This window comes from Dendrobium catenatum, unplaced genomic scaffold (genome assembly GCF_001605985.2).
Source record: "Dendrobium catenatum unplaced genomic scaffold, ASM160598v2 fragScaff_scaffold_1341, whole genome shotgun sequence".
Taxonomy (NCBI): Eukaryota; Viridiplantae; Streptophyta; class Magnoliopsida; order Asparagales; family Orchidaceae; genus Dendrobium; species Dendrobium catenatum.
Window position 1 is genome coordinate 546,851 of NW_021319803.1, and position 25,712 is coordinate 572,562.

The 25,712-nt window shown below is 34.6% G+C and overlaps 1 pseudogene; it reads right to left on the bottom strand.

Moving 5' to 3' along the window:
• Positions 1 to 11,186: 11,186 nt before the first annotated feature.
• Positions 11,187 to 13,671, bottom strand: LOC110100240 (annotated as a pseudogene).
• Positions 13,672 to 25,712: the final 12,041 nt, after the last annotated feature.

A 25,712-nucleotide genomic window follows, 5' to 3' on the forward strand; every position in this document is an offset into this window, starting at 1 on the left:
AATGGGTGAGGGGTTAGAAAAGATCAAGGGGGTTGAGGTTTATTTAAAGTGTGAGATAGGGTTTTGGAGACAAGGAATGGTGTGTGGGGCCAGTTATGCGTACGATGGAGCTTAATAGATGAGGAAGGATTAGGGCAAATTATTAAGTCCCGTGTTCCGATTCATTTGGAGGTTAATCTGGATGCTTCATATCATCCTTATCCTAGTGCATCGGGGTGACGTGTGCGTTCGAATTCGAAGAGGATTGGAGAGACTCAACTTTAAAAAAAAACTTACTTTTTTTTTAAGATTAGGATCAGAGCTCAATTTCTTTCATATTGTAAATTAAAAAAAAATTATAACTTAATATTATAAAAAAATAAAAATTAAGTTGAAGTAAAAAAGCAATGTTCAAAAGAATAAAAAAACAAGTAAATTAAAGGAGGCATCTCAAATAGAAAAAATTATGTGGTGAAAATTTTATTTTTCTCTAACATAAACAAAATTTTGATCCAAAAAATTACATTAAAACTTTGTATTTTTTAAAATTAAGATAGGCCTAATGTGACCTATGTCGAGACAGAAATTTTCCAACTGGGCGGCCCAAACGAAAAAACCTTGAAGTCATCCAAAACCTAATTTTTTCCTTCCTCTCTCCTCTCTTTTTCCCTATTTATATTTTTTCTTATGGTAGCCGTTTCTCACTTGGTGGAAAACTGGAAATGAAATGAGCACAGAATAGGGAGCCTAAGTGATTTAAGATATTTTGTTTTTATATAATAATATTGATACGTTATCCCAAAATTATCTTTGACGAGCACGAATCTCGAGGCAAGAACTTGTTGGAAACTTCAAAAATTAATTTCGGGAGCATATGAACTCCGATTTCAGCGAGCTTACAGTCAAACTGAGCGTCTCGGAAATACGAACCCAACGACACTAAGATCAACCCAATCCGAGCCCAAATGAGTCCGAATCAAGAGTTCAAAGCGCTGTTGGAAGGTTCAAACAGCAATTTGAGTTACCAAACAGTCTCCGATTTTGACGAGCTTATACTCGAATCGAACGGCTCGACGAGACGAATCCAACGAGCCCAAGATCACTAAATTCCGACATCATTAAGGCCTCCAAATGTCCAACGAACGGTGCACGATCGTAGGATTCAATATCGGCCGTCCATTCGGATCACTCCCAATTCGCCCTTGATCTCACGCCTATTTACGGGCTATGCCACTCCAGAAAAACTATAAATAGAGCCCTCATTCTACACCAAAGAGGCTCAAGTGAAGAGAGAGAAGAAGAAGAGAAGGAGAAGGAGAAAGGGAATAGGAGATTCCTCACCTCCTCGACCACCGCCGCCGGAGCTCTTCCTGCCGCCTGAAGACGCCGGAACTCTGCCGGATTTTCAGAAAACACAGGGAATTCGCAGGATCTTGTGAATTTCGTGGAAGAGACAAGTTGTATTTGGATTATCCCGACTTGTGGGAAGAAATCCGCCATTTGTAATCTACGCAAACACTAGTGGAAATTTGCAACTGGGCGAGGCCCCGTGGTTTTTCCCATTTTTGGGTTTTCCACGTAAAAACTCTTAGTGTTCACTCCCTTTTTTCTGTTTGTGTGTTAAACTTACGTGCCATTTATTGGAATAGGGGTAGTGGCTTTGGCGGATAAGTTACATCTTTTGCTAGAAGAAGGTCAGATGTACAGATTTGTTCTTCTGCTGCAGTATACAATGCCAAGTGCTATCTTGTTGGGAGCAATCGCAAGCTTGAGGGGTTATGCTGTAAAGGAAGCTTCAGCTCTGTTATTCTGGCAGCATATCCTGGCTATGTTATCACTCTCTATTTATATTGTGATCTACTTCAACTTGCTTTCGTATGTATGAGGTTGGAATCTTTCATACTTTTATTGTATGAAAATTCATGTGGAGATTATGTTGTCTTATAACATAGCGTATTTACTAATTTGTGAAATGACGTTGTGTTGAATGAGAACTGTCAGTGATCTTTAACACTGCTATCCAAATAGCCGTGTGCAATGATGTACGTATGTAGTCCTTGTTATTGAAAATCAAGTAGTTGTTGGTTCATCTATGTACATTGATGCATGCTATCCAAATAGAACTTTTAAATTTTGATATCCTATTTTGTTTGCATGGTGTTTGTCCATTTTGTTTCAACTCATGCTGAGGCTTTTTAGAGAGTTCTATATTACTTTGACTTGCTAAACTATTTTCAAAGTTACTAATTATGGAAAAAGAGAATAATAAAAAAGAGTGAAGAGAGCATGGAGAAAAGGAAGAGCCAATGGAATAATAAATTTAAGAGAGAAGAAATGTCTTCATCTTTGATACGTCATCACAAAATTATCTTGATTGGGCACGAATCTCGAGGCAAAATCAGTTCGGAAACTTCAAAAATTAATTTTGGGAGCATATGAACTCCGATTTCAGCGAGCTTATAGTCAAACTGAGCGTCTCGAAAATACGAACCCAACGATTCCAAGATCAACCTAATCCAAGCCCAAATGAGTCCGAATCAAAGGTTCGAAGCGCTGTTGGGAGGTTCAAACCGCAATTTGAGTTACCAAACGGTCTCCGATTTTGACGAGCTTATACTCGAATCGAACGGCTCGACGAGACGAATCCAACGAGCCCAAGATCATCAAATTCCGAAATCATTAAGGCCTTCAAATGTCCAACGAACGGTGCATGATCGAAGGATTCGATATCGGCCGTCCATTCGGATCACTCCCAATTCGCCCTTGATCTCACGCCTATTTACGGGCTATGCCACTCCAGAAAAACTATAAATAGAGCCCTCATTCTACATCAAGGGGGGCTCAAGTGAAGAGAGAGAGGAAGGAGAGGAGAAAGGGGAAAAGGAGATTCCTCACCTCCTCGACCACCGCCGGAGCTCTTCCTGCCGCCTGAAGACACCGGAACTCTGCCGGATTTTCGGGAGAACGCCAGAATTCTGCCCAACTTCCATGGGATGCTGAAATTCTTCCCAATTTACAAGAGAATTCCCTCATGACGCCGAAACTCCGCCCAAGTGAAGCCAGAGTTCTCCTCTGCCACCAACGACGTCGGACTTCTACCCGACGTCGGACCTTCACTCTTCGCCAAGCTTCTACCCGACGCCGGACTTCTACCGGTTATCGGACTCCGCTGGACGTCTATGCGAAGATGCATTTCTTTTCATTGCTGGACTTCTACCTGACGCTGTCCTACTGATCTTCGTCGTCAGACTACAGTCCTTTCGACCTCCGTCGCCAGCCGACTACGGTCCTCCTGACTTACGTCGCCCGCCGACTACAGTCTTTCCGACATCCATCGCCCTTTGAATACGGTCCTCCTGACTTATGTCGCCCGCCGACTACAGTCCTTCGCCGCCAGTTGACTACGGTCCTCCTGACCTACGTCGCACGCCGACTACAGTCCTTCTAACAAAGCGAATACGTCGATAATAGCTCTTTGTATTTACATCATGTAATGTACTCCATAAGATGTACATCAAGCTAAGGCCTTCTCTCAAGGGAGGGCCTCATTTGTAATCGACTGCAAATACTAGTGGATTCGTTCAAACTGGGCTAGGCCCCGTGGTTTTTCCCCCTTTTACAGGGATTTTTCACGTAAAAATCTTGGTGTCTCATAAATGCCAGACCCTCTCTTCTTATCTGATTGCGTACCGGATTTTCGTACAACGCTAAAACGTTAAACTAAATATTTCTCTACCACCGCGAATACTCCTGGACGCAACAAATATAATAATAATATAATAATATTATTATTATCAATTTTCAGCATAAAATTTATAGAAATTCTTGTAAAGATTTTAAAAATCATAGAAAAATATTTATAAAATAACTAATTTTATTTAAAAAATTCTGATGAAATCAATTTGCAAAATAAATACCTGACGGTCCAAAAAATCACATTTGAACCGATAGGTACCAATTTTTTTAAAGAAATTTCAATATTGTCCAAAAATTATGAAAAAATTAAGGAAGCTAAAATACATTAATATCTATTCTACGACAATGATGGTTTGTGATTTGAAGTTATAATGACTCCTGAAATAATTTTGCACTGCTCTAGGTAAAAAAAGTCATAAAAAATAAGGATTTTCACAATAAACGAGCTTATGCTTGAGCTCAGTAATAATTAAACAAGCTTAGTCCGATTAAACAGATACTTGATGAAATCATAATTATTTATAATAAAAAAATTTACGCTCTCTTTTATAAGAAGTAAAATTTAATCTCATATATATTTATATAATACATACTCAAATAAGAACTAAATATTTTTCTAGATGGAGTGGTCCACAGCCTAACTTTGGCTTGTTCAAAGACTGAGAATCATGCATACAAAGCTTAAGAATAACTAACAGTTTCTCCTAATTGAGGGGTCCAGATGGAACAGACAAATCATGCAATGTGGTGCAAAAGCAATGGCTACAAGATTAAATATTTGGTATTATGAGATCCACTTCCTGCAATTATTTGCTTTGGGTCCTCTTCAACAGGTGCTCCTTGACAGAGAGAACAGGTTTTTAATATTTTTCATCATGAGGAAAATCTGAAGAAATAAATTTTCCTACACGTGTTTAAATTATCATAGGCTATTGACAAGAAAAAGCAAATATTTTTTTATAAGAGAAAATTAGGGGAATGATTGTCCAGGAGAGCACTCAAAGGCATGGTTGTCAAGGCATGTGAGAAGCTTTAATTTTCTGAATAAAATAAAATTATTTTCTATTCTTATAGAAATGAACAAATTGTGTTGTAAGTGATTTGTTGAAAGTTGCTATAATCTTTTCACTTGACTTGCTTTTAAGGCTTTGTTGTCAAAAGATGAGATGAGCTCAAAGGTGATTAAGATACAACAATAAGAACATTAAAATTTTCTTCCACTACGTGAGGTTGATTACGTGAATCTTAATCTTTTTAGGTCAATCTCTATCTCTCTAAGGCCAAATCTAATGCAACTACTCTTCTAATCGGGTCATCAAAAAGCCGATGTTTAATGTGACCTAACCATTTAAGACAACTCTCTCTAATCTTATTTGCCACTGGAGCTACTCCAACCTTTTCACATATATGCATCTTGTTTCATATTTTATCTCTAAGAATAAAGCCAGTTATCCACGTGAGCATCCTCATCTTTGAAACACTTAACTTAATTGTATGCTTCTCTTTTAATGGCTAGCATGTTGCACCATAAAGCATTGTAGGCCTTGATCACCACCATCTTATAGAATTTTTCCTTAAATTTGAGAGTTATTTTTCTATCACACTACAAGGCAGATGCATTTCTCCACTTCAACCATCCAACTTAAATTCTACTAATAATATACTTAGCATGTGTTTGTTTAGGTTTTTATTTGTATGGTTGAGTCGTATTTTATAAAATAAGTCATGAATGTTGATCATGTTATTTAAAATATAACAAAAAAAATTTTTCTTAAAAAATATCTATAAATTTGATATGAAGTATACTTTAAATATAAAAACATAAATAATATTAAATTATAAGTATAGTTTTTATTTTATATTGCAAAATTACTTAGGTAAACATAACTAGTCAAATGCTGTTGGCAATTTCTAGGCTATCATTAATCTTAATGAGTTTCCGCAAAATTAGTAGGACTCTGTGACCTTTGTGCTCACTTCACAAAGTTTCAGAATTTTTGGCCTATAAATCAAATTATTAACATGATAAAAATCAAGGGCGAAATGAGCCTCTTTTTTTAAGGCGATCAAAATAAAATTGTGAAATGTTTAATTTTATGTATGAAATAAAAAAAGATTTTTTTTTCATAAAATTTAGATAATTGTATTTATTGAATGTAGCAACATAGCTAAAATGTTTATTCTTCTATGAAAAGAAAAAGTATGACGGGCAATTGAAATCCCCACCCACTATAGAAGGACCATTCACAAGCAAATAATTCTCCAAATGATTCCATAATTCCCTTCTCTTGTAGGTGTTCTTATTAGCATATACAGTAGAAATCCGCCAACTACCTTTATTAATGATTTCTAAATCACCAATGATACATTGATTAAACGATAACAAGGTATTAAAAGTTGCAAACCTTGTATTCCAAAGAATCAAGATACCTCCCGACAAGCCTTCAGAAGGATAATGGAAGAAGTCCCAATCCATACCAATAAGAGTATTGATATCCTTTCTATTCAAAGAAGAGACTTTGGTTTCTAGCAAGCCAACAAACAACACATTATTCTTTTCAACCAACTCCTTGAGATATAGAGAAGCATGAGCCTTTATTGCTCCTCTACAATTCCAAAACACTATGGAATTCATTGGTTTGGAAGGGGACTAGCCCCAATCCTTTTGACTTTTTCACCCATTTCCATTTTCCTGCTTCTAGTCATGAGTTTAATTGGTCCAAAAGTATTGAGCTCTTTTTCCAATTTTTTTCTTCACAATAGAATTCTCTCTATCAGCTTTGATCACTTCCATGTTCTTATTCTTAAATTCTGAAGCAGACTCAACTTCTTTGTTTGAATTATTGCTCGGAACATTTACAGTAATTTTCACTTCTTCATCAATCTTATTAAGAATTTCAAACCTATTATTATTAACAATAACAGGTTTAGGGGCATAGGATTCCTTACCAGATGAAATCTTTGTATCTATCCCGGAGAAACTATCTCGTATTTCCCCTTCTTCCAGTTCTGTATTGCTAAGAACAGCAATATTATTAACTTCAGCAGCTTTAAAAGCTTTAGAATTTCTAGGATCAACAGCAACAAAAACTTCCTTTTGTATAGAACAACATGTCTTTTGATTTTCAATAGAGTCTTTGTCTAGTTTCTCAATAATAGACCTTCCGAGTTCAAATTCTGGTGATTAATTTGATTAGGAGCAACAGTAGCAACAGTCTTCCAAATTCAAATTTCCTTCACAGGTTTTTGAGAAACTTTATTGACAATATATGGAAAATTATTAGTTCTTTTCTCCTTTCCATACCTGACGTGCACCCAGGGTCCATACCCTGCTTCTTCAGGAATTTGTATATCTGCAGTTGTAGGATTGGCAACATTAGAAGGACCATCATCCCTTTTGTTAGCACTTTCAGTTTGTACCACTTCCTGAGGAACCTTTTTGGAAATTTCTTTGATATTATCATTCACAGACAAAGGATATCTCCCAATTAAGTGACCAATCTTGCCACACTTGAAACAAAGTTTAGAGACTTTTTCATACTCAAATTTTTGATAGAATTTGCTAGATTCACCTTCCACCCAAACTCCTAGAGGAAGTTGTTCATCCAGCTTGATGCAAACACAAATCCTAGCAAATTCTCTTCTGTTCCATTGGAACATATTCCCATCTAGCAAATTCTCTTCTGAACATACTCCCCGAGCTCTTCCTAGTTCCACCCCTATTAAAAATAGACGTTATTGACTTCTACAAAGGTCTTTACACGTCTTCCTTAACCCTTAGCGAGCATTTGTAAGTTTGTTTTTAATAGATAACGGGTAGTTGAATTTAATCATTGAGTAATTAGCTACATCCAAATTTGACCACTAAAGAATTATTTGTTTTGGGTTATTCAGATTAACTTACTTTATAGATACTGATATACTTTAATTGATTGGTAATTTTACTCATATTTTCATGTATCAAAGTAAAAGTACATTAAGAGCACAAAGCAAACACCAAGAGCATAAAAATGCAAGGTTTCATTCCAACTTCAAATAAGATGTTTATATTCAATGCCCAAATGAAAGTTTCCTCTATATAAAGATTGATATATTACTTATTTTCTTGTATATGGATGATCCTATCTTCATAGGCAATAATCCACTTATGTCAAGGAGTCGAAGTGAACCATGCTACGAGAATTTGAATGAAAAATACTAAATATATGCCTTATTTATTTGGGATTGAAGTGAAGAAAAAGAAGGCAGGCATTTTTCTCATATAATAAGCTTTTGCAAAAGAGATTATCAAGAAACTCAAGGTGAACAATTATAAACATTTAAGTAACCAAATAAACTATGGAATTAAATTAAGAATACATTAATTCACTAATTATTATAATCCCCTTGTAATATTTTTCAACTTATTGTTTACTCAAATAGTGATTAGACTGGAGATCAAGATGGTAGAAAAAGCACAAGTAATTTTGTGTTTTAAACTAGTGAGGCTGACTTCATTGTGTTAAAAAAAAGTAAATAATTGTTGCCCGGGGGGGCGGGAGTGGAAAATTTATAAAAAATAAAAATATATATAAGGTGAAAAAATAATTTATTTTATATATAATCACTTTTCACAGTCTTCCTTGTTAGTGCTATAAAAGTTCAACATAATTGAATGAAAATAGTGGGAGGTCAAGAGGCTTTCCGAATTTTGGAGGGACAAATTGCATGAAAAAAGGTTGGTTGGGGGCAAAAAATAAAATTGCCAACCCCCCCCTACACAGCTCTGCCCCTGCCTCTCCACTTGTGATGTTGAACCTATTGTTATATTTTCATTTGTGTTCCATGTCGTATGATTAAGGAAGTTACTAAAGGTGATTGTGTGTTCTAAAAGTGATGCTACAAAAGTCTATGAAGTTAATTAATTGATATTGACATTAGCAAAAGATCCTACACAAGCATAGTAATATTCATTTTCACACCATAAGAGACTACTTGAAGGAGAAAAAATTTCAAGAGTATATGCAAATTGTGGATCAAGTTAATGATATTTTTACTAAGCCACTTGCTTTTAAGTAATTCATAAAATAGAAGATAATTCTTGGCAAGTGGCAAATTTATAAAAAATAAAAAATATATATAAGGGTGCAAAAATAATTTATTTTTACATATAATCACTATACACAGACTATTAGAAATAATTTAATATTAGAGATTTTAGATCATCTTCTTGATTGCTAGAAATAGTTTAATATGAAAGAAAATACTAATTAAACTATTAAATACGCAACAACAACAACAAGCCTTTATCCTACTACGTGTGGTTGGTTACATGAATCCTTTTTCTCCATCGTGTCTGGTTAAAAGTCAAATTCTCATTCAGATCTAATAAAGAAATGTCTTTTCTAATATTTTATAACTAAGTCTTTTTAGGTCTACCTCTACCTTTTTTAACATAGACCAAATCTAATACATTTACTCTCCTAACAAGATCATTGGAAGGTCGACGTTTTACATGACCAAATCATCTAACTAAGGAAAATCTCTCCAATCTTATATGCCACTGGGACTGCTCCAACCTTTTCTTGTATATACTCATTTTGCAATATGTCTCTAACATTAAAACCACTTATCAATCTGAGCATCCTCATCTCCACAACAATTAACATAATTTTATGCTTCTCTTCTAATGGACAACATTTTATGTCATAGAGTATTGTAGGTTTTACCACAAACTTATAGAATTTCTCCTAAAGTTTGGATGTATGTTTCTATCACACAACAACTCGATGCATTCCTCTATTTCAACCATCCAATTCGAATTGCACTAATAATATCAAGATCTTAAACTTTAATTTAATAGTTTAATAGTTATTAAACTATTAAATGATATCACTAATAATAAAGAAATGTCTTTTCTAATATTTTATAACTAAGTCTTTTTAGGTCTACCTCTACCTTTTTTAACATAGACCAAATCTAATACATTTACTCTCCTAACAAGATCATTGGAAGGTCGACGTTTTACATGGCCAAATCATCTAAGGCAACTCTCTCTAATCTTATATGCCACTGGGACTGCTCCAACCTTTTCTTGTATATACTCATTTTGCAATATGTCTCTAACATTAAAACCACTCATCAATCTGAGCATCCTCATCTCCGCAAAAATTAACATAATTTTATGTTTCTCTTCTAATGGCCAACATTTTATGTCATGGAGTATTGTAGGTTTTACCACAATCTTATAGAATTTCCCCTAAAGTTTGGAGGTATGTTTCTATCACCCAACAACTCGATGCATTCCTCTATTTCAACCATCCAATTTGAATTGCACTAATAATATCACGATCTTAAACTTTAATTTAATAGCTTAATATTATTTATTAAACTATTAAATGATATCACAAACTTTATTATAAGTAAATTAATAGGGAGTCACACATGAGTCACTAATGCCCATAGGCTCCATATTTATCTCCTATTTAATGATAATAAATTGATATTAGTTAGAAGAATAAAATAATAAATAAATAAATTTAGCTTCCTCTCACTAGATGTTAATAAGAAAATCTTTAATTTTTAAAAGTTTCCTCATAAACTTAGGCATCTATATATTGTCACAAATAGTAGACACCAATATAACAAAATTTCCTCTTTTGACAAGGCTAATCAAGTTTCTTAAACTTGATAATATTTATTTTTCGTATCTCTTGAACCCCAAAATCAAACTAAAATAAATTGGATTATGCTCTCTAATTAAGATAAATAATTTTAATTTTATCAAATGAGAAGAGAGCACAAAAATATCAATTAGACATAAGGATCTTTAATTCAATGTTATAAAACTTTAGAAAAAATGAGCAATTGCACTGACACCAATTGTTGAAAATTATCAGCGCTAATGAGAGTATTAGGCTCTAATATCAAAATCAAATCCTCACAAAACATTATTGAAAACAAATAATTTAGCAACCAAATATACATGCTAATGTACAATTGTTAGAAATATCATACATAATATATATAAATTAATACTTAGACTATTCAAAGATAACAGTGTCATTGTCATGTCCCAAATCTTGGAAGAGATAAGTTGAGTTATATTAGATAGTCAACAACCAACATTAAACTTATGGAATAATCATGATATGAATTCTTTAATACATTGTGTTAACTCTAATAGGACAAAATAGAGAAAAAGAATTCACATAGCCAACCCCTCGTAGTGAGATAAAGACTTGATGTTATTATTATTTTACTGTTCAAATGTATCCAATTATGATTGTTCTTATTTATATTAACTAAAAAAAATACTTAAAAAGTTATTAAATAATATCAGTATAAATTTTATTACCATTGAATTCATTTGAAGGCTATCTTCAAACAACAATAAAAAGTTCTACAAGATTGAGCAAACTACAGAAGAAGTTCACAGTTAGAAGTGTTCAAGATCCAGCCATGCTGTCAGATTGGAGAAAAATAGTTATTGTGCAAGCTATATCAATAAACAGGCAAGCAAACAGAGCATGTCAAAAGGATATAAAAAAAGACCAAAAAATTATTTCAGCAAGGGTTGTACATGGTTAGGAAGCCCTTCCATATAACATATTTTCTTCTACAGTAAAAAAGTCCATAAAGGAAACTTACCACAGAAACCAGCCATACATATTAAGACTTTGGTCGGGACAGCTTTCTTGCTGCTTCTTAAAATAATTTTTTAGCACGAAAGCTGCTTTAACAAGCAATAAAAAAGCCGTCCCAAACGAAGCACAAGTTCCTCATCCTAATGTCAACAAAAGTTCATTGGTTCCACAAGGTGAGGAGGGCGCATGCACACTCGGACTTCATGTTCTTCAGGTCCTACTCGATGCTTTGGTACCATAATCTCAAGAACAGCTCCAGTTTCATCATAGTAAGCTTCCAACTTAGCATCTTCAGGTATACGGGTAGGTAGAGGTATCTCCCTCGTGAATTCCCCAGGAGGACAGTGTTCAGGAGAAGGATCAGTCAGCTTGAATGTTCTATCATGTCTCTTTATATAAGGCATTCGAGCAGTACTAACACAGAATATCTTAACTATTCCATGAGTAAGTGTGTTCCTCCAAGACACCTTTACTCTCTGCTGATCAGATAAAGGCATACTAACCATAATCAGGTATCCTTCATCATCCTCATATATAGTCTTTGCAGCAGTAACTGGTCCATAGGCATTTCTCATCACACCACTGAACTCATTCAACCATGGAGGCTCATAAGTATGTATTTCAAACTCTTGAACCTTGTCTGAATAAGAATTGTTGGGAGAGCAGAAGTCTTCATCCATTCCATGAGGGAAAAAATCCCTCTTGCGCTTGTTGCAAGCAGAAGGAAGGTCTATCCCATTAGCAGTTGAGTGATTTGATGGCTGTGTTGATAAATTCAGTCCTGAGCCATTAAGCAACTTCCTTTGTTGTTGATGAGAGGATGCAGGTTTTAATGAAGGTGGTGGCCTCTCAAGCTCGAAGTCTGAATTGGGTTGATTTCTCCATGATGAATAATCACTGGCCTCTGTTGGGATTGAGAAATTAAGCTCTCTACCCGTGAGCTCCATCCATTTCTTGTGATCAGCCTCAGAAACAACTGATAGATTAGGAAGCCTCACAACCTCGATACCATGAACACATTGCGGGTTAGACAGGCCTCTGTATTGCTTTCGCTGCATACGGTGGGATCGAACGAAGCCCTTCTCGACGCTGAAGGGGAACTGAGGCTCACCATTTCGAGAGTGCCCGTTCATGAAGCTCCTCAGCTGCATCTTACCAAGGGAGTTTTCTGGCCTTTCCTTGAACACCCACATGTACATGTTCTCCATGTCATGCTGGACCAAGAACACATCAAGCCAAAGGTCAGACTTTTCAAATCCAGAGAATCCGGATCCATCCCATATGATCTTTCCCTTGGATTTCTCGGAGAGGACAGGCTTGAAGTAAAAATTGAAGAAAAACCAGGCGCCCCATATGCTATCTCCACGCTTGCAACCTTTCCGCGATCCAAACTTAGGAAGGATAACAGTGGCTTCAGCCTCATATATTTGAGTTCCGAGGCCAACGTCAAGCATATCGCAGTGATCGGGGTTCCAATTCTGCTGAGGAGGTGAGCGCTCTGCAGAGAGGGGAAGGTTGATGTCTGGAGGACCAGAGAGCATGAGTTCTTGGCGCTGAATCATCATCTCTCGATCAGAATCATCATGAGAAGGGGGTGGTGCAGCAGGCAACGGGCCTCCGATTGGATCCATTGACAGAAGAGTGGAAGGATGGTGGTTCTCCATGGACAGAGAGGTGAGCAGGGATTCCCCCATACGGCTTTCACTCTCTCCTTCCTCTATTCCGGGTTATTTGTGTTATCACCGAGGAGTTGCTCCTCCTCTCCCTTTGAACCCTATCCGTCTGGTGGATTCCGAACTCCACCACAATCAATAAAAGCATCCCACAGGAAAACCTCACAATTCCATTCCATAAATACTCCACCCCAATTTCAATCAGATGAAGAAACCCAAAAAAACCAGAAACCCAAGTTTAATTAAAGGAAAGAGGAAGTTTTAATTTTGTATATGTTATCTTTTCCCTTTAAGCAATTGAAAAATCCCTATCTGACCTAGAAGAAGGAATCGTGACCAGGACTGGAAATAAAGTTCGAAAAATCAGAGCGGAACATTATAGCAATAATCTGGACAAAAGGGAGAGGAACGAGAGGGAAAACCTTAACGCTAACATGACTGCGATCGCTTTGAGATGGTTACCTCGGCGAGAACGGAGGCAGCAGCTAGGGTTCGCATCCAGGACAGAAGAAATCCTCCACCGCCAAACCCAAAGATGAGACCTTTTCCCATTTAGGGCAGGGATTCGGGAAGAAGAGAGAGGAAACGAGAAACACCGATGCGAGGAAGAACGAAGCAAACGGCGGATGGGTTCGCTTTATGGAGACGGTGAATCATACGCACCCTCCACCGGATGAGACCGACATTGCCGTTAGGGAACGGTGACGGTGATAGTTTCTCAATTTCCACCATTCTTTATTTGCAAATTTATTATCCTTTCACATTTTAAAGTAACATAAAAAGAAAATAAATCCTTACATTTCATTTTTTTTATTTTATAAATTAGTTCATTTCGTTTTCAAGAAAATCTTACAAATAGATATTTATATTTATAATTATTATAAGAATCCGAATTAAATATATTTACTAAGACTAATGGAGGACTCTTATAAGAGGTTAGAATTAGAAAAAAAAACTTTTTTTTAGTATTCTAAGCAAAATAATGTGAGGATGGATAAAATATCATTTAGTTTATATTGAGATAAATATTTCATATAAAATTTATTAGTCACATTGATGGGGACATCAGATCATCATGGAAAGTTTATCAGAGACGTGACCACCGATCTACGGCCACGATGGCGGCCACGATCGAGTCTTTATATTTTTTGAGTCGTCGTTGTATTTTTATTTTCATGTATTTTGTTATTTGCTTATGTGTGTTTTATTATTTCCCGTTGTACCCCTCTTATGGGAGTTGTCGTATGTAAGCCCAAAGGGCATTTGTGTCATTTATTTTGAGTCATTTGTATGAGGCTATTTAAAGCCCCCCTTTGTTCTATTTGAGGTAAGAATGATTTCTTATTGAAATTCCGTCTTGCATGAGCATTGTGTGCTTGGAGTTCTAATGGAGAGAGCTTCCTAGGAGAGGAAGAAGAGTGACGCAATACCCACCAACCTAGATAAGTCGGATTCGTTGCTCCTCATCATATCTCTTTTCTTTTCTTCTCCTTTGTCTTCCCCTCCACCCACCTAGCCGCCAGTTTCTTCACCTCATCCCCCAATAAAAACCCACAGTCCACTCACTACCCGAGCCCCTTCACCCCTCCCAAACTCCACAACCAGACCCCACCCAACCTCCCTCCTATTGACCGCCGGCCATAAGCCTTAGCCATCGACCACATCCAAGCTCACTACCATCTCTTGAATCTCCTATTTGGGTATGAATTAATTAAGGGATAATTCCGGAATTTCAAATCCTTTGAATTTGAATTTCAAAATTATCTCCTAAAATAATTATCCTATTTTAGGAAAGTTTTTTATTCTAATCTAATCTGAAATTGAAATTCAAATTGGATCTAAAATAATACTTTCCAAAATATCATACCTAAATTCAAGAGCCTTAATTATCCTAATTAAACTTCCCCATGGTTTATACTTGCCGCCGGCCACCCTATATGGTTAATTAGGATTTATTTCCTAGTTGACTCATATTCCCCTTTAATTTTATTTCAAATCGTTCCCCCACCATGCTGCCAAATTTTCCCTTACCCTTCCTATTTCATTGGATTTCATAATTTAAGAAATTAAATTAGGAAACCCAAATCCCTCTCCACCGTTTTTTCATCCCGCCGCCCCATCCTATTTCCCTTTTCATCTTGCCGCCCTCCCTCTCTCTCCAATCATCTCCTTTCTCTCATTGGGCCAAGTTATTGGTTGCCTTGAATTCTCCTCTTCCAAGCCCCTAACCCGACATCAATTAATCTGAGAATTCTCTCAGATTTCTAGAGCAAAATCTGAGCTCACTCTAAGGTTTTTGGGAATTACACTTGAAAGTTGTTCCCCTCTCTGTTATTAGAGAAACTTCTTTCTCTTGGCCACTAATCGAAGTGAGCACCAACTACCAAGGAGATTCTACCTTCAATCATTCATGAATAGCAGATCCGGCAACTAACTACGGCATATATAACTTGGGACGAAGACGGCTACGTAGATATCCTACAATCTACGTTCTTCGACGTGAACCCAAGAGTTGATTTCACCGTCGAGGAATATTTGGAGCGTACATTGATATACTTGGTAGAGGCTATCAACGAACATTTTGAAGGCATTGAGTGGAGGATCTCCACTAACCCTTGACGAAGGTTTCTTCTCTCCCTTGCATCTTATTCCTTTTACTCTAAATTCTCGTTGGTTTGATTGCAGTCACGACGGACTCTCCACAGCTCTTGCTTAAGCTTAGTAATCATAGGAATTGAGCGCACTTTCAATGCATCCTAAATCTCGTTGTTAGATTAGGGATTAACTTGAAGACTACTATTTTGTGTTGTTTTATTTTTCTTATTTATCTTGAAATTTTCAAAACTCAGAGCATGTGATTTGGCCTAAGCAAAAGATCTCCTTATTTGTTTTGATTCTTCATTTTAAAATTGCTAGCAATTTTATTCTAATATTATTCTATTCAAGAGTTGTGCAATGTCTAAATGATTACATAATCATTTCATCTAAATAGTCCTGCATCACACATCATGTTCAAATAGTTAATAAGGAGGCTAAATATGATGAAAATGGTGGCTCGCTTCACACTATAAAGTCTGAAATCTAGTCAAATAGACCACAAACATGCTTCTCGGAGTAATCAAAATCTAGCCGTTATGGGTTTACCAGCTGAATCCTTTTACAACTTAGTGAAGAAGAAAGAGACAGTCAAACTATTATATGGGTTGATCATATCTGACTTGTGACCTATTTACATGACGATCTAATTTAAGCTGATTAACATTTTGAATCATGTGTAATATAGAGATAGATAATTTGAAGGCTGAATAAGGTTAGAGTTTGAGATGAGGGGCCTATGAGAGGCCAATAAAATTCTTGGAAGGGAAATCGAGTAAAAAAGATCAAAACATAGTCTTCTTGATCTGCACAAAGCATTTAAAGCAAGTATTCTGGGGATTTAGCATTTGGATATGTATTTAAAATAGCAGAGGGGTAAGATTGGGATGAATACTATAGTTAATAATTGTTTAGTCTACTATACAAAATAAGTATATGATATTAGTGGAAGCATTCAATTTCGAAGAAACAAAATTCAAAGGAAGCATTCATAGAAGCTCTTAGTTTCACAATTTTATCAAAGATTTTAGAGCTATTCAAAAAAAAAAAAATGTTGGAGAGACATTTTTTAGCAAAGAACCAAGACTATCTTGCTCAAACCAAGTAAATAGATATTCAATACCACTTTATTATAAAAATAGTAAAATAAGATAATATTCTACAATGGAAGGTTGGAACTTAAATTTCTAAGTAAAGGTGATTATAGTGGTCTAGTTCCAATATTATTTAGACCTAATTTAAGGTTTTGTTTGTGACGGCTTTCTTATTGATTCTTAAAGTAGTTTTTTAATACAAAAATTAAAATTTCGTATATGATTTAAGGCTTAAATCTCTTAATATAATTGATTTACTAAGGAAGAATGCTGATCAGTTGGATAATTGGTTTTATATATTGTTTAAGGCTTGATACTTCAGTATGTGGTACACCTAAATACATGATCGAGATCTAAACATGGCCAAATGGGGTATGCTAAATTTGAGGAAGTATTCAAATGAATTTAATACACACAAAAACTTATTAAAATGGATATTAAGGTAAATGTGGTATGCATAAGTAGAAGGAATTACTCAGATGAATATAGTACACCTGAATACGAATCAAACTAAATACTTAGGTAAATGTGATATGCATATGCATAAGATGTGTACTCTAAGTAGATAGGTCTATTTGTGCTTAAAAATCAAATGGAAAAACTCCATTTAAACTCGATCAAATTTGATTTCAACTACAATTTACCTAGAAATCATTCTAGGTTTGATTAAAAGGAGATTATTGCACGCTTACTAGCTAGATGATGACATCAAAATGTTCACTCAATATCGTTTAATAAGGATGTGGCAATCTATGTAACGGCGAATTATTACGTTCGATTACCGGACGTCCAGACACCCAATCCAGACGCTCCACGTCACTTGATCGAATACACTAGGTCCCGGTGTATTTTGGTGACGTGGCGCGTCTGGTTTGGTGTTCGGACGAATCAGGGTACCGAACGTAATAATTTGCCCTATGTAACATGGACCTAGGGTGATTCAATGCTAAGTACAAGGCTAAGCTTCACATATTAGGGTGAATGGGTGGTGTCCACACTAATATGCCATGACAAACAATCTAGATATGCTTGTTAGTTATAACGATCAATTAATTATTAAGAATAATAGATTGCTCAGTACTATGCTCATAAGTTCGGTATTAGACTTGATTCGTATCAATCATGTCTAATCTAATATAGAACCGAGATATCAAATGTTTAGAGACTTTAGGCAAAGTGTATGACGCATGTTCTTAAAAGTAATTAAAAGTAAGATGCCAATGTAATGTAAACATAATGACACCCAGGATATAAACTAGATTAGTCAAATGAAGCCAACCCATATTGCTAACCTTATTTGAATATAAACTACATAAGTTTATACTAATGTTCAAGATTAGGATTTTTTTGCACAATCCATATCATCCAAAATTGATGAAAAATGGTCATCAAATTTTAAATATTTTACATGTTTTGATTTTGATTTTTTTTTTGGAAAGTATCATTTTAATTAAAATTTAATAATAATATTTTTGAAAGAAAAGGTTTTTAATATCAATAATTAATATAAAATTTGATTTTATTTTGAAATTTTTTATGATTAAGAAATTGAGGATTACTAACTACTTTCCTCAATTAATTAAATAAATGAATAAATAAGAATGTTTTCAATAGGAAAAATATCAAATCATCAACCTTTGATTTAACAAAGGAGGTAATTACTCCAATTAAAAGGAAATAAGGAAATAAACATTCTCAAATATTTTTAGAATCTTTGAAAATTATTTTGAATTTTAATAAATATCATGAAGTTTATAATATTTTAAAAAATTGTAAATACAACAAAAAAATTATAAATATTTGAGAAGGCTTAAAAATGGTCACTAATTTTTTAGGGGTGAATAAACCCTTAAATAATGATTATTGTAAGTATATTATATAAGTTAATTGATTAAAATTAATGGGTTTTAATTATGAAAAATAATATGTTGGCACATGCAAAAAAAATCATACTTTTTAAATGAAGTTTATCATTTTAAATAATTGAAACCAAAATTCACACTACAGGAAAATCACACATTAACGGCGGATTTTTCCGGTGGCTTTCCAGTGAACTATTTTCCGGCGATTGTCCGACAACGTTTCTGACAGTGTTTCCTTATTATATTTTAAATAAAAAAAATGTTGTCCTTATAGCACTTTTGCCCTTCCAGCAAACTGGTTGGGGCTTTGAATTAATTTTCATACTCACTTCAAATCCCACAGCGGGAGGGCAGCCGAGCAGCTTTGATTTTTTAATAATTATTTTTTAATTTCCGGTGGCCTAAAACTGCCGGAAATAAACAGCCGGTTTTAATTTCCTACGTGGTTTATACCGGCAAAAAAAAAAACCGCAGGAAGGCCACCAGTTCCGCCGCAAAAACCTGTCGGTAATAGCCAATTTTCCTGAAGTGTCACATCTAAAAAAATTAAAATTAGGCACCACAAAAAAGACCAAAACAAATTAATTACACTAATAAATAGGTTTAAATGTTCCTATTAAGCATTTTAAATACCATTGAGAATTGAAACATCCAAGATATTTAAAGAAATAAATTATGAGGATATTTGAATTTTTAAAATCAAAATATTCAGTATTTTCTAACAATAACAAATTTCAAAATGCTTATGCTTAGATAACTTTTTGATGAAATTTCAACAAATTTGGATCTATAGTTTACATTGAGCTCAAAATTTATCTCCAATTTAATTGGTTGAGAAGGTCTAAACAATTTGATCATATTTTAATAAAATTGATGACAATGATTTTGTCTTCAACTCTGTAATGAGTTAATACCAGTACACATTGGGTTAATAGGTTACCAATTTACCTGATGGCTTCCCTTGCCAACAACTCTCTATTTAGTGCATGAAATTGAGTATTAAAAAAACAAAAATGATAAGTAGTTCATGATCTAGAAATGGGTGGAAGAATTAATGCAGGCCATGTCCTAAAACCTATAAAAGAGTTTAGTATTATATCTTAATCAGCTACTTTCCGAGAAAATGCTTAGGCTCAAAACTTCACTAAGTACTCTAGGAGAGCTCCAAGAACCAAATCTCAAACCAAATAAAGCTGTCTACTCTCTAGACTCAAACAAAGGCTTAGGGATTGAAGAAGAGCTAGTAGAGTTTCTTGAGAATGTAAGAAGCTACCCTTGGTAATAGACTAATATATCCCGTATGGTCTGCTTAGGACAGCTTTCTCGTAGCTTTATTTTTTAAATAGTAATCATAATTTTGTTTGGTTATTATTTTCTTATTTCTTTCTTACTGTTTTTCTGAAATTTTTATTATGAAAAGTTTATTTCTACAACCAGAATAGTAAAGTTGCTTTCTCATAGTAACTTTACAAGCAACTTTATAAAAATTTTATAAAATGTTGCAACCATTTCAAACAAATTATCACTTAACCACACCTTTAAATCCATGGATAGCTCAACTAAGGCAAGGTTGAGTTAGGGATTTGTAAAGTGGATGATTGGGAACCTCTTGATGGATGAAGTGCTCTTGCCTTGGACTTAACAACTCACCCTAATTAAGTTCTTAATTCTAGTTTAAGCTAAGTTAATAATGGGTTAGGGCCATGGCTTTGGGTTTGCTTGCTGGTTGGATTAAATTAAGTCCCTAGGTAGTTAAATTGATTTTGGGCATCTCTTATTGATTGAAAAGCTAAATTGGATCTTAAGGCCAATCTAGGTTTGATCCTAGTTCATTTGATCTTGGGGGATCGTGTTAGGGTCAAAAAAATTTAATCTGGGAACTTAGCTTAGGAATGTCTCTCATAATATAGTTTGAATTTATTAGAAGGACTTGCTAACGAAACACCAACCTTTGTGCTAGACCAATATTTGATGATCATTATTATTCGACTACAATCCATCGACTACCATTACCTGACTATGGTGTCACGACCACCACCACCTGACCATGACCACTCTACCATGTTCCACCAACTATCTCTGCTCAACTATGATCCCTTAACCATCATTAGTCGATGATGATTCACGAACAATTTCCACCTTACAAATATCCCTTAATTAACCACTATCGCCCAACAACGGTTCGTTGACCACTGCCATATGTCGATAGTCTATCAAGGATCATTGTTCGAAGATGGCCCACTGCCCACGCTGCCCGACTGTGGTATGTCGACCATCGTCCCTCGATTACTGTTCTCCAACCTCATCAGCTCAAATATGATCCCCCATCTGTCATTGCTCTATTATGCCTCTGATAACCAATGCTCAATAGTGATCCCTCAATTATCATCATCCGACTACGATCCTCCGACCTCCATTAGCTTAATATGGTCCTTAAACCTGTAGTCCTCTCACTATTATCACCTTACTATAGCAAACTTTATTGACTTTGTTGCCTGTTGTCAGCAACAATATCCGCTCACGTTATTACATATAAGGCTGAAACCCTATCCCCTGATATCATCTTCAAGATTTATGTTAGGCATCTTAGTCTTTAATCTCCCTCCAACAAAGGAAAACAGCTAAACAAATAACAAATGACTTTCAATTATAGCTCTAATGCCACATGATTCAACCAATTTTCATCAACATCTATTATATATAGTTTTTATATTATATCAACATATTCCCCAACTAAAAGAAATAATACCATTTGCAACAGATAAAAAAATAATATTTGAATCATTCTACTTAGGCCAAGCCCCATCCTTTTATGAGTTTTTTTATGAAACAAAATAAAATATATAATGTCTGTTGCAACTAGTCTTTTATCTATGTATGGAATGGATCTTTATATCAAGGTGAACATTGATGGGGCTTTTATCCCAGTCCAACTATGGGGGCTTGGGCTTGATTATCCGCAATGACAAGGGCACCCCACTTAAAGCCTGTGGGTGGGAGATTTAGCACTGGGATAGCACACATGTGAAGCTCCAAGCTATCCTTCGGATTAACCTGGCTCTCTCGGACTGGATGTTCGACTATGTCGGTATCATTATTGAAGGTGACAACATTAGCGTCCTCAACTTTATTCAAGATTTTGTTGAAAAGAAGAAGTGGACTACCCGCCCTGAGCTGAGAGATGAACTTAACTGGGTGCAACTGTTCCACAAAATTCTTTTCCAATTTACGCCGAGCGAGTTTAATGGTGCAACCCACTTTTGCCCCCGAAGGGCGACTACTTATAATTTTGTTTGAGAATTTGTGGATATGGATAGGGATACTATTCCTCAGGAGCTTTTTGATATCCTGGTGGAGGATATGGTTTTCATGTTACAGCTTAGGGCTGTTTTTTGCCCGTATTGTACTTTTTTACTTTGCTTTAAAGCAATATGTATTTCAAAGAATGGATCTTTGTACTATGATAAGATGGTGGTAAACTCTCTAACATTACTACCACTAATATTCTGACATGTAACAATTATGTAACTAACATTCCATTAAATTTTATGTATAATATTGTGTGAATCGTAATTAAATATATATTTTTTATTGTCTATCTTATATTTAAGTTATTAAGGATATATATACATGAGTTATTACTTGTGTTCTAACACAAGGTGGTTTGACCAAGTTTTTTTTTTTTTTAATTTCAGTTGGATTACATTAAGGAATAACATTAAGCCTTTATATTTTTGCTTTAGTCATCAATGTTCTTACTAGACATTGTAAGAGGATGTATGTTGGTGTATGCTTTTTAGTGATGATATTCTTCTTGTTCATAAGAATAGAAAGGTAGTCGATGAAAAACTTGAATTAAGAAGGTCAAATTTAGACTTTAAAGATTTTGATTTGAGTAAATCTAAAATTGAATATATGGAATGAAGTAGTAAAAAATATAGTTGTTGGATTGTGATATTGGATGATCAAGTTATTAAAAAGAGTGCACATTTAGATGTCTTAGGCATATTGTTCAAAACAATGGTGAAATAAACGAGGATATTATTTATAGAATTCAAGTTGGATGATTGAAATGGAGGAATACATTGAACCTATTCTATGATAAAAAGTACCCCTCAAACCTAAGGAAAATTTATAAGATAGTGGTGAGACATGCAATATTTTATGGCATAAGATGTTGACTATTAAAATAGAAGCATAAAATTAAGTTAAGTATTGTAGGGATGAGAATGCTAAAGTGGATGTGTGGCTTTACATTTAAAGAAAGAATGCAAAGTGAGTATATGCATGAAAAGGTTAGAATATCACCAATGACATATAAAAATATAGAGAGTTTCCTTAGATTGTTTGGTCAAATAAAATGTTGGTTTTTCAATGAACCTGTTAGGAGAGTAGATGCATTAGATCCGACTTATGCTAAGAAAGATAGAGACATGCCTAAAAAACTTAGCTGGAAACTGATAAAAATAATCATTTTTATTGGATTAAATGAGAATTTGACTTTTAATAAAACACAATAGAAAAAAAAGATTCAAATAGCTGACCTCATGTATAATTTTTTTTTTTAATTTTTTTCGACTTCACGTATAATTATTTTAATAGATTAGCTCAAAATCACATTAAAAATTATATCTTAAAATTGAAAAAGCTATCATAAAAAGTTTTAACACTTTGAATTAAACTTTCACTTACTTTGATAATTAACACTCAATGAAATAATTAATGATAAGGAGGTCTTTTTTGTCCTCCGTCAAAATTAAAACTTAATAGAAGCACGTGATACTTATCCTATGTAAAATTCAACATATGCGGTAATTCAAAAGATGAAGAGGGAATGAAAAACACTGGAACTTATCCAATTATCGTTGAAAATTATATAAGCGGTGGAGGACCGTAGTGATCAGTGTATCGTGTAATAATTGGGTCAAAAGGTGGCCGCCCTTTGCACGTTTTAACAATTAAGGCTTTATTTGATTTATTTCCCTTTACAGTATAAAAACGTCAATAATAGAAAAGACCTTTTTTAACGGAAAAAGTTAATATATAATGCTTCTCAAAATAATACAGAAATAGAGTTTTTAAAAAAGTTTGGTTCACGTCCAAACAAGTTCCACATCTACGTTTTCCGTTTCAAACTGAGAAAAAGGAGAAAAAACGTGGAAACAAACGAGCCCTAGCATTCTCCCTACGCGTTGGAACGCCGAATGAGTTATGGCTTCGCTTTCATTATTAAAATAATATTTTAGTATGAAAATTATAATTTAAAATATTATTTTAAAAAATAATAAAAAAATAATCTCAAATAAAATCTGAGGGTTTTCAAGTAGTTTTTAATTCATAAAATGGAAAATAAAGGAGGGTTACTTTTTGGAAGCTTGTTGTCTTCTCGAATCATGGCAATTTCTTGTTAGTTTTTTTTTTTAATTTTTTTTTAATGGAAATTCCTTGTTTGTGTTAGAGCAATTTAAACAGTTTTAGGGCGTAACCTTCAAATATATGATTTTTTTTTCTTTTTTTATTTGGATCATTTTTTATTTCCCCCTTCCTCAATTGTTGGCTTTATTATGCTCTCATCTCCCTCTCTAAATTATTTTTGTTGTTCAACAACTGGTATTACATCATCTTTGTATATCTCATTTTCCAAACCCTTAATGTCAAGCTCTAGAGTTGTTTCATTTTAAAGTATAAAAAAATCAACAATTTCAACACAAGTGTAGTCCAGAGGGCCATAATGTCTTTTTTTTTAAGTTGAAACCTAAAAAATGAATAAATAATTTTATGTTAAGATTATACATACTATTTAAATTGACACTTGTGCATAAATAATAATTTAATGTAATATCATACATATTTTTTAAATTCAGATTATACCAAACATATACAAGATCGTTGAATCGTTGATGCTCCAAATAATTCTGTCTCTTTGAGTCGATCTGTTAAAAAACACTCCAATTTCTCTCGCATCTTGATAAAGATGATATTTGGCTGGAAGAACCTAATTATCCAAGCATATTTGTGAAGAAAAGAGCATCTGATTTTGCTAAACCAAATTATTCAATCCACATATAACTTGTCGTTTGCAGAATATTTATATTGCCTTAAAAAAGAAAGAATGTCAACATGTTTATCTGGCTTGCTTTCTTGCAAGCATCAATTAATCCTACAATAACAACAAATGATCAGCATTAAACATCTTAATTAATCTCCTAAAGCTTCCAACAATAGCTTTCAGGCTACGAATTTTAAATCAAAGCATTGCCTCTATAAAACATACGGCCAATCTCTAAACCCTCATAATCACAAAAAGCTTGTAAGATACCATCATTTGACAGGCTCGTTAGAATGGCCTCTCAAATGGGTCTCTCCAAGCTTCTGCTTGTTTTCTCCCTTCTACGCATAAAATATTCTAATCGATAATGCAACCATTCAAACTTTGAGTAAATCTAAACAATACACGTAGAAAAACTCGATAATGCAACCATTTGCAACCATTCAATCTCACAAAAGCCGATAGTGCATATTCACCGTGAATGGATTCACGTCTTAGTGACCCCCAATGCGATAGAGAGAAGAAAACGAAAGCGAGGGCTGCGAGCAAGCAGGCGATTTTGCTTCTTGAAATAGAAAAGACACCGGAGGCGGAGAAGAAGACGTCGGAGGCGGAGAAGATGACACTAAGGCGGAACGAGAGCCGTGATACAAATATGTCGAATAGGGTTTTTTTTTCTTTCTTCTTGTCGTGACTTTGTATATCTCCGTCACTCCGCAGTCCGCTCAGATGGCATCTCAGCCGTCCGTTTTCCTTTTTAGCGAACCATCAGGTTAAAGGAAACTGAAACTGGTTCGACGGTTTGACTGTCGGACCACCGGTTCGAGCGGTTCGGAGCCAGTTTTCTACGAAAACGGTTGTATCCCGAACTGTAACCGGCTGGCCGGCCGGTTCCCGATTCAACCGGTTGAACTGGCCGGTCTGGTCTGATTTTAAAAGCCTTGTGTTCTATACTTTTTTTTAATATTTTTCTCTCTATTATTGATAGACTTTCTCTCAAGTAGTCTGTTGTTGGCCATTATCTAAATTTTATTATATTTATATCTTTACTAATATATTCATAACAACAATAGAAGCAACAACTACTATATGGGATTGGCTATATAAATTCATTTTCACCTGTTATGTATTGATTTAGT